This window comes from Lactuca virosa, chromosome 5 (assembly GCF_052849685.1).
Source record: "Lactuca virosa cultivar CGN04683 chromosome 5, Lactuca_virosa_CGN04683_v6, whole genome shotgun sequence".
Taxonomy (NCBI): Eukaryota; Viridiplantae; Streptophyta; class Magnoliopsida; order Asterales; family Asteraceae; genus Lactuca; species Lactuca virosa.
The window spans coordinates 75622588-75633003 of NC_136430.1; positions in this window are offsets into that span (position 1 = coordinate 75622588).

A 10416-nucleotide genomic window follows, 5' to 3' on the forward strand; every position below is an offset into this window, starting at 1 on the left:
CAATGGTAGCCGTATATCACAAGCAACCTTATACGGTCCATTGCTTCCCTGATCCCATACTGTAGTGGCGCTCCTATAGTTTTTCACTGGCTCAACCAGATTTAATCCATCGAGGAAATTCCGAAATCCGATCCGTGATTTCCATGTCCACACTGATGCACCCCAAACTGATGGGTACTACTGTTCTCCTCGTGATCTGACATCACTCCCATACTACCTGACAACCTTGTGAATGCTACAGCTACGCCCACAGACTTGCAACACTTCCAATACTATCTGAGAACCCTTTGAATGCTACGACTACACCCGCATACTTACAATACTTCCGAACCGGGTCCAACACACACTCGACCTAACTCTCAACTAAACTTGAATTTTAATTGGTCCTCTAGCCTGGTTTCCTAAACCTGTCTTCCGATGTCAAGGAAAGGAGCGAACCAACCGTTGGAACGTTTTCTGTACTCCCAACTCGCCCAATCCTCAACCTAGACGGCCACTTGACCGCCTTACCGCCCTAACGGGGATGCAAAACTCCTCCTTGTTTCATACCTATTTCTGCTCCTGAATACCTGAACGATTCTCCCCCTCTTAGATTCGACTAAGTCTTCGTGGCGCGTGGGAATTGAAGGATTCCCGATCCTTCTTGCTTTTCAATAACATCACAAAAATTCAAAGCCATGAGGCTTCAACTGCCTCGAAACGTAGGCGATAACATGCCCTCTCTGCATCAATATCACGCCCAAACCCGAGATGGACGCATCGCAAAATACCACAAAATCCTCCATGCCCTCCGGCAGGGTTAAGATCGGCGCCTCACACAATCTCTGCCTCAATGTCTCAAATGCGGCCTGCTGCTCAGGCCCCCAGCGAAAGAACACGACTTTCCTTGTCAACCGGGTCAGGGGCACAACTATCTTGGAGAAGTCCTGAATGAATCTCCAATAATAGCCTGCCAGTCCCAGAAAGCTCTGAATCTCAGATGGAGACCTCAGAACCTCCCATCTCATCACAGGCTCCACCTTGGCCGGGTCGACCGAAATCCCGTTCTGGTTGACAAGCTGCCCAAAGTATCCAGAACCTCGCGCAACCAGAACTCACACTTGGAGAACTTAGCATACAAGCTCTCCCTCCTCAAAGTATCTAGAACCTCTCGCAAGTGCTCCTCATGCTGCTCTCGCGTCTTGGAATAAACCAAGATGTCATCGATGAAAACTATCACAGACCAATCCAACATCGGTCTGCACACGCGGTTCATGAGATCCATCAACGCGGCAGGAGCATTGGTGAGCCCGAAGTGCATCACCACAAACTCATAGTGACCATAGCGAGTTCGGAAAGCAGTATTCTGTATATCCTCATCCCTGACCCTCATCTGATGGTAGCCTGACCGCAAGTCAATATTGGAGAACCAAGATGCTCCCTGCAGCTGGTTAAAGAGGTCATCAATCCTCGGGAGTGGGTAACGGTTCTTTACCATTACCTTATTCAGCTCCCGGTAATCTATACACATCCGGTGCGACCCGTCCTTCTTCTTCACAAACAGAATCGGGGCTCCCGAGGGTGAACTGGTCGGTCTAATGAATCCCTTCTCTAACAGCTCCTGCAGCTCAGGAGGAGCCAACCGATATGGTGCCTTGGCTATCGGAGCCGCACCAGGGACTAGGTCGATCCTGAACTCCACTTGCCTCTCCGGAGGTATCCCAGGCAGCTCCTATGGGAATACACCGCGAACTCTCGTACTACTGGGACATCGCCCACCGTCACCTTACCGGCCTCCCGGGTATCCATAATATAGGCGACCTATCCTGCGCAACCCTGCTGAAGGTAGCGCCTAGCCCTCGCTGCTGAACATAAAGCTGGTCGTTGCTGTGGCCTCTCGCCATGAATCACCAGCTCTCCCTCACTTGGGGTCCTGATCCGCACCAACAGCTGCGCGAGGTCAATTACCGCCCCATTGGGGCTTAGCCAATCCATACCGATAATAACCTTGTTCCCCTGCAAGGGTATGGGAACCAAGTCTACCAGGTAACGCTCCTCGAATAATCTCAAAACACAGTCCCTGAAGACCTCTGATGCTCGCACTGACCGGTCGTCTGCGATCTCGACCTCTAGAGGGCAATCCAACATGCCCGAGGACTCAGGAAACTTCTTGCTAAGCGTAAGAGAGACAAACGATCAGGTAGCACCCAAATTAAACAACACCTGAATTGGGAAACCGTTCACATGGAACGATCCCGTCACCACATTGGGTGCGGCGCGTGCCTCCTCGGCTGTCAACTGAAATGCTCGGCTCCGCACCACTGGAGCCTCTGACTTGACCTTTCGGCCATCCATAACCCGTGTATTCGCCAGAGTTGGCGCCACTGCTGCTGTCGTCAATCTGGGGCAGCTGGCCTTTTTATGGCCCCTCTGATTGCAATGAAAGCAAATCAGGTCTGATGTCTGAACCATAGGAGCAGGGGCAGTACAATCTGTTGGGTATTTTGTGTTGCGTCATGGGCTTTGTTTAAGTATATCCGGATTGGGCTTGTCCATCCGTGATTATTGATTAGGGTTAAGCTATATATAGTGCATGCATGTATGCCTTAGATACGATCCTCATTATTATTATTATTATTGCTTTGTAACCCTGAACACCTCTACAGTCGAAGTTCTTAATCGAGCTCTTCTGAGGTGTTAAAGCTTAATCATTCGACATCAGTTAAACCATTCCTGTGTTCTTTATTACTTTATTTATTGCTTTTCTGCTTAGAATCAATCGATCCTACTAGAAATTTTTTCTAACAATTGGTATCAGAGCAGGAGACTGTGTGATCAATCCACATTCCTTCTGTTTGAAGAATTCTTTAGGGTTTCCGCTTTTATCGAATATAAAGAAGCCGTCTTCTTCCTGTCGACGGTAACTCTTGTGTTTGATAAAACCCTAATCTCAAGTTTACATGTCTGATTCTAGCAGTTCCAAGGAAAGGCTCATCATGTCTCACGACGATTCTTAAACTAATCCCATCAACATCTCCAACAGCCTTGGATCCACTACAAGGGTTCCCATTCTTTACACTCAAGACTATGAAGTGTGGGCGCATTACTTTGAAGATTACGTAGTTGGATCTGAAGATAATGGTTATCTCATCTGGGAAGCTATCACAATTGGGCCGTTTGTTCACTCTGGAACGAACAGGACAGTGAAGACTCAAAAAGAATACAATCAGCTTTTGGCGGACGTGGAGAAGATGCCACAGGATGAAAAGGACAAGCTGCTATGTAACGTGAAAGCCATGAGAATGATCAGATTCACATTGAAATTTGACACTTTTCGTTTAGTCGGTTCATGCATGACGGCTAAAGAAATTTGGGATAGGTTAAAAGAACTGTACTCAATCGATGAGGATCTAGAACACTCGATTTAAACCTTGTTGCTCTCAGAATTTGGAGCTTTCGAACAGAAACCTGAAGAGAAACTGATACAGACCTTCGATCGCTTCAATCATCTCCTCAGCAAGATGATCAAGCATGGCATTGAAAGAAAAGTGATTGAGCAAAAGGTGACCTTCATGAATGGCTTAAGACCAGAATGGATGGCAGGGGTTTCAACGGTGAAAGCTCATGAACAGTTTAAATCATAGTCGCTAGCGAAACTGATGGGTATTCTTAAATCCCATGAAAGCGTGGTAACCAAGGAGGCAAAGGTAGTTTCGGGTATGGGATCGCTGGCCCTTGTCTCAAAAGGCAAAAGTGTAGCAGAAGAAGAAGAGGATTCAGATATGTCTGAGTGTGACCTTACTGGCGAAGAATATGCAATGATGGTCACCAACCCAAAGAAGTTTGCACGAAAGAAGTTCCCTGTCAATAAGAACCGAAACTGGCAAGGAAGTTACAGCTCTGAGAAGGTGAAAGAAGAAACGAAAAACACCTCTCAAAAGGATGACGACAAGAAAGAAAGCAAGCTTGTAGGAGACTCTGGATTCGACTGCAATTATTGTCATGGCAAGAACCACTTTTCCAAAGATTGCATGTTGAGGAAGACGGCTGAGAAAAGGGACGATGAAGATGATGAGGAGTATTACATGTGAAAGTTGGAAGAAATAAAGAAAAAGAAGGCAACTAATAGCTCAATGAATGCCTTGATTGTGCAGGAAAATATGGATGAAGATGAGTTCGGTGGCATTGAAGTCTGGTCAACCGATTCTGAGGATGAAGAAGTGAGAAAACCCACACATGGAAGAGCTTACGTGGCGAGAGAGGAAGCTACTAGTTCGGCTGGGAAATGTTTGATGGTTACTGCTGGAAGACCAACCGAAGGTGAGCATAAGGAGCAGAACCTGACCGAGGACAAGTGTTTTGCAGCCAAGCCCGTGAGTGAGAGGATCAACGACTGTGATCGGCTGATCAAAAAGGTACAATCCATCCTTGAATCACTTAAAGTTCCCGTAACAAATTATGAAGAAGAATTAAATGAACTCAAATTTAAATTTTCTAACTTAAGTGGCAGTCTCATGAAAACTCGCTTAGCGAACTCTAACCTAACTGACCAACTCAGCAGGGTGTCTTTGAAGAGTGAGGAGAGAATGATGTGGATTGAGCTGAAGGAGACGGAGTTAACTAGGGCTAGGGATGAGATTATTTATTTGCAACGAGACAATTTAAAGTTTTTGTAACAACGAAATGTTTTTTGCTTGATTGCTAAACGCTTATATACGAATATTACTCAGTTGCACTTAAATTGTGAAATAGGGAAAAAGATTCATAAGATGATCTTGCCCTTCCTTGAATTTAAGGAGGATGAGGTCATCGTTGAGTATGAATCCATAATGTTCTCAGAAGAGACTTCCATCACTTATAAAATCGGACTAGACAAGATAGAGACCTTTATTGACTCTAAGGAACATAAATGTATGCTTAAAAATCTTTTAGATGAAAATGATAGGTTGAAAATTAAGTCCAAGACCATTCAAACATTTGAATCGTCTAACGCCAAATTAATTTCAAAACATAAAATGAATATATAAAACACGTCTGAATTTGATGAGGTAAGTGAGATGAGCGAAATCTCGGTGGAAGATGTGGTTGATTGCTCTGAATTTTTAAGAGCAAAACCGAGAATGAAAAACCACTCATATCTGATAACTCGGTTGAATATTCTCGCCTGTCAAAGGACAAGTCGAAGAAACTCAAAGAGAAAGCAATGGTCTATCAGAAAGTTCAAACAGTGTCAAATCAAGTATATGCTGTTACAGGGGTCACTGAAAAACAAACAACAAAAGTGAAAATGTTGGTCGACACAGACAATGCTGAAGGGTGCGATGATTACTTCTGGTCCGCCCCTATCGATAATGCAGACGAAACCGTCGGCTTATCGGAACGAACCTCGTGGAGGGTAAAAGGTAGATACATTGCTGAACCCATCAACAAACCCTCAAGTTTTAACAAACCAAGCTCGAGTGGAACAAAAGCGATACCAGAAGAACCAAAGAATGCATCCAATGTATCTTCCAAGACAACCGAAGCTCAAAATGAGAAGCCAAAATCAAGCTTCAATATTCAAAAATCTAAAAAGCAGCTGGCTGAACAGAAACGCCAAAGAAATCAGAGATACATGAAGAATCTGAATAAGCGAAAACGGTTTTGGCAGTCTCAAAACCCTAACCACGTTCTTTCCAAGAAAGAGTCACATGTCAAAGAAAATGACAAGCCAAACCGAAAGGAAAGTTTTTGTCCAAGCTCCTATTATTCCAAAGCTCAGAACCAAACATCCAGTTTCGGTTCCAATACCAAAGCTCAGAACCGAACATCCAGTTTCGGTTCCAACACCAGAGCTCAGAACCAAACATCCAGTTTCGGTCACAACGTCAAGTCTAAAAACCGAAAGTCTAGCTTCAGTCCTTCTTGCTGCCAACGGAAGTCGTATTCAGTGAAGGACATCAAAGGAAAGGGAAAGCTTGATTCGAATTCTGACATCTATAATAAGAAAAAGTCAGCTAGCCCTAGGACTAAAAAGAATATTCCAAAACCATCTAGCAAAAAAGAATCTGATACACCACAATTTAAACAAGATAAAAACAAAATCAAGGTGTATACCATCAAAAGAAAAGACGAAACCACTCTAATAAAAAGAACTTATTTGGTTGATCTTTCTGTTGCTATTCCTTTTTCTGTAAAAGACTCACCAGGGCCCAAGAGACTTTGGGTTCCTAACTCTGCTTGAATTTGCAGGTTATAAGTGACGAGCAGTTCGATGACGAATGGTACATAGACAGTGGCTGCTCACGTCACATGACAGGAAGGAGGGAAGAGCTGAGGGAGTTTCGGTCCCTTAAGGATGGTGGATGTGTGAAGTATGGGAACAATTCTTATGGCACAATCAAAGGATATGGAATGATAACCAACGGAGAACTCACAATTCGAAAAGTGGCTTATGTAGAAGGATTGCAGCACAACCTCATCAGTGTATCTCAATTGGTTGTGTGAACCGGTTTGAAAGTTTCATTCGATGATGAGGGATCATAAATTATTGAAAAGTAATCCAAAAGAGTTCTGTTGAAGTCTGAACGCAAGGGAGAAATGTATCCTTTAAATCTCAACCCAAATCAAGGAAAACTAGCAATATGCCTGCTATCAAAGGCGATCTCTAATGAAAGCTGGTTATGTCATCGACGCCTATCGCACCTGAACTTCAAAGACATTAATAAGTTGGTGCTTGGTGATCATGTTCTAGGCCTTCCTCTTCTCAAGTTTTATAAGGAACACCTGTGTGCAACGTGTGAGATGGGAAAACAAAGCAGAAAGAGCCATCCTACACGTATCAATACAAAGATTGTTGAAGCTCTTGAACTTCTGCATATTGACTTATGTGGACCTTCGACTATCGAAAGCATCGGTGGTAGTAAGTTCATTCTTGTCATAGTAGATGATTTTTCACGCTTCACCTGAGTTTTCTTTCTTAAACAGAAATCAGACGCGACTCCCAAGTTGAAGGCGTTTATCAAGCAAGTGGAACTGCAGCTGCGAAAGATGGTGAGGAATATTAGAAGCGACAATGGGCTTGAATTCAAGAATAAAGATTTTGCAGATTTTCTGGCTAACAAGGGGATATCTCACAACTTCTCGGCTCCCTATACACCACAACATAATGGAATTGTTGAAAGACGAAACCGTTCCTTATGTGAGCCAGCTCGAACCATGTTGAGCTTCGCTTCTCTTCCGCTATACTTCTGGGCTGATGCAGTTGCAACTGCATGCTACACTCAGAACCGATCCTTAATTAACAAACGATTCTCCCTCACTCCGTATGAGATTCTGAACAATCGGAAGCCCAACGTTAACTTTTTCCACGTGTTCGGTTCCAGATGCTTCATTTTAAACTCCAAAGAGAACCGAAACAAGTTCGACGTCAAAGCCGATGAGGGAATTTTTCTTGGTTATTCAATCACTTCAAAGGCATATAGGGTTTTGAATATACACTCCAAGCGTATTGAAGAAACGTACTATGTAACCTTTGATGACAACTACATGAAGACAGTTAAAACAAGCGAAAGTACCATGGAGGAAATATTTCCAGAATCAGGAAAAGTCTCGGTTCCCATTTCCAAATTGTTTGAAGAGTACATAAGGCTATTTGATGAACCAGAAAAGGCTATACACTCAGAGGCGATAGCAGCAGACAAAAAAATCGAGAATCATAAAAAGATCATCGATGAAGCTACAAAAGATATGGAAAATGAACCTCCTAAACCGACTGGTGGTCAACCCTCAAATGACCCTCCAAACAACAGCTCAACGTTCAAGGGGGAGGGTTCATCTGTACCAAAAACCACCGATTTGGCTTTCGAGGGGGAGAATCCAACTCCAACCCCAACCCATGATAGTCCAATCGAGGGGGAGAATCCAACTCCAACCGAGGGGGAGAATCCTGAACCAGACATGGGATACGCTTCGCCATTTGAGGGGGAGAATGAGAATACAAATGACGAAGGTGATCAATTAGAATTTGAAGAAGAGTTAAATGCAGAGTTAGATCCTATCTATGACCCTAATTACCCTCCTCTAACAAAATGGACTAAGAATCATCCCAAAACACAAATAATTGGTGAATCATCTGAGCGAGTTCTCACACGTTCTCAATTGAAAGCGAAACAAACTGCCTTATTCTCTCATGTTGAATTCTTCATGTTTAATTTGTTTGTCTCGAAAATCGAACCGAAGACGGTTAATGCTGCACTTGATCATGCTGATTGGGTACAAGCAATGCAAGATGAACTCCATGAGTTTGAACGTAATCGAGTTTGGAGGCTGATTCCCACTCCAAAGGATGCTTCTGTGGTCAGCTTAAAATGGGTCTTCAGGAATAAGTTGGATAAAGAGGGCAACGTCATTCACAATAAGGCTCGACTGGTGGTGAAGGGATATTGCCAAGAAGAAGGGATAGACTATGAGGAGACCTTCGCTCCTGTGGCAAGGTTGGAGTCAGTTAGAATCTTTCAGGCATATGCTGCACATACAAACTTCAAAGTTTTCCAGATGGATGTGAAATGTGCTTTCTTAAATGGAGAACTAGAAGAAACGGTGTATGTTGAGCAACCACCTGGGTTCGTGAACGAGAAATATCCTGATCACTGCTATGTGTTGGATAAAGCTCTATATGATCTGAAGCAAGCACCAAGGGCCTGGTATGAAACGTTAACTCGCTTTCGTAAATTGTCGAAATTCAAGCAAGGTTCGGTTGACCCAACCTTCTTTCGAAAGAAAGAAGGCGAACATATAATGATAGTTCAGATTTATGTCGATGACATCATCTTCGGCTCCACGAATCCTAGCTTAACGGCTGAATTCAGGAAGTTGATGGAGACTAAGTTTGAAATGAGTGCAATGGGTCCAATTAACTTTTTCCTTGGATTGAATATAAGACAGGGACCAGAAGGTATTTTTATCAACCAGGAGGCCTACACGAAGAACTTGCTGGAGAAGTTCGGTATGACGGGAGATTCGAAGGTGAAGGTTCCCATGGCGTTTGATACAAAGTTAACAACATCTCTGGAAAAACCTGTTGTTGACGTAACACTCTATCGTCAAATGATAGGGTCTCTTATGTATCTAACAGCTAGTAGACCAGACATTATGTTCTCTGTTTGTTATTGTGCCAGGTTTCAAGCAAATCCAAGAGAACCTCACATGATGGCAGTGAAAAATATTTTCCGTTATCTGAAGTGAACCTCGTCTCTCGGTCTTTGGTACCCTGCTAGATCCGGATTCTTTGTTCAAGCCTTTTCTGACGCCGATCTTGGAGGATGCGGTCTGGACCGAAAGAGCACAACTGGAGGATGCCAATTCCTTGATGGTAAACTTGTTAGCTGGCAGTCCAAGAAGCAAACTTGTGTGTCTCTTTCAACAGCCGAAGCTGAGTACATAGCTGCAACATCCTGTACCTCACAAGTGATGTGGATACAAAGCCAACTAAGAGATTAAAGACTGAATATGAAGAAAATACCTCTCTATGGTGACTCTGAAAGCGCGATAAGAATATGTCACAATACAGTGTGACACTCAAAGACAAAGCATATTGCAGTAAGATACCATTTCATCAAGGACCATGTTGAAGATGGAAACGTGGAAGTTCATTTCGTTCGGTCCTCTGATCAACTAGCTGACATCTTCACTAAAGCCTTACCAGAAGCAAGCTTCAATAAAATTTTACAAGGTTTGGGAATGATGGAAGCAGAGTCGGTACCGAACCCTCACACCTCTCTCTAAAAATTAGACAAACGAAATAGAGCGAACGCTCGGTCTATTTCGGTTCTGGATTTTTCGGGAACCGAAATGAACCGAACGCTCAGTCTATTTCGCCTCCATTATTTTCGGGAACCGAAATGAACCGAACGCTCGGTCTATTTCGGTTCCGGATTTTTCGGGAACCGAAATGAACCGAACGCTCGGTCTATTTCGGCTCCATAATTTTCGGGAACCGAAATGAACCGAACGCTCGGTCTATTTCGGCTCCATTATTTTCAGGAACCGAAATGAACCGAACGCTCGGTCTATTTCGGCTCCGGAATTTTAGGGAACCGAAATGAACCGATCGCTCCGCTTATTTCGCTTCATTCCTTTAAGGTTTGATTTTGGCTGTATACTTTGTAAACTCTCTTTTAAATCTTTTTCTTGCTATGTTTTCTCGTTTATCTTCATTCCTAGAGTTTTTAACATTAATTTCGTTTATTCTTGTTTCTTTTTATGTTTTTATTATTTTTTCAGAAACTTCAAAAATCCAAAAATATTTTGTTTTTATTATTTTTCAAAAAACAAAAAAAAATTCAAAATTCCAAAGGTTTCATCTTTTATTTATCTCTTTATTATCTTTTTTTGTTTTTTGTTTTGTTTGTGTGTGTGGGTTGTTTTTCTTTGTTTATTCTCTTTTCTAGGTACTAA